This window comes from Penaeus monodon, chromosome 23 (assembly GCF_015228065.2).
Source record: "Penaeus monodon isolate SGIC_2016 chromosome 23, NSTDA_Pmon_1, whole genome shotgun sequence".
NCBI classification, from domain to species: Eukaryota; Metazoa; Arthropoda; class Malacostraca; order Decapoda; family Penaeidae; genus Penaeus; species Penaeus monodon.
The window spans coordinates 41,526,133-41,526,391 of record NC_051408.1 but is presented as its reverse complement, the minus strand read 5'-3'; the positions used below and the strand labels follow the sequence as shown (position 1 = coordinate 41,526,391).

The following is a 259-nucleotide window of genomic DNA, read 5'->3' as shown; positions in this document are numbered from 1 at the left end:
CATCCATATATTTTATATATAAGTAGGATAATATTATGATCACTGGGTGTTGGTAATTCCTCCTGTTGATATATATTGGTTATGCTGTATGTGCAAAGTACTACCACTCCATTGCAGCTTTTCTTTCATTGTAGATCAGTAGTAGTTGCAAGAGGTGAAATGCCATCTTTTTGATTTTGTAATTTCTTATGGTTGGTTGGATGTATGCATGGTATGCACCCATATGTCCTTATCTCTGTTTGTCTACTTTTTGCTTTTG

At 34.4% G+C, this 259-nt stretch overlaps 1 protein-coding gene across 1 annotated transcript in view; it reads left to right on the top strand.

Moving 5' to 3' along the window:
* LOC119588088 (polypeptide N-acetylgalactosaminyltransferase 1-like) overlaps positions 1 to 259 on the top strand; it is a gene marked incomplete at its 5' end in the record, with an annotated part of 20,728 nt that overhangs the window by 6,236 nt on the left and 14,233 nt on the right.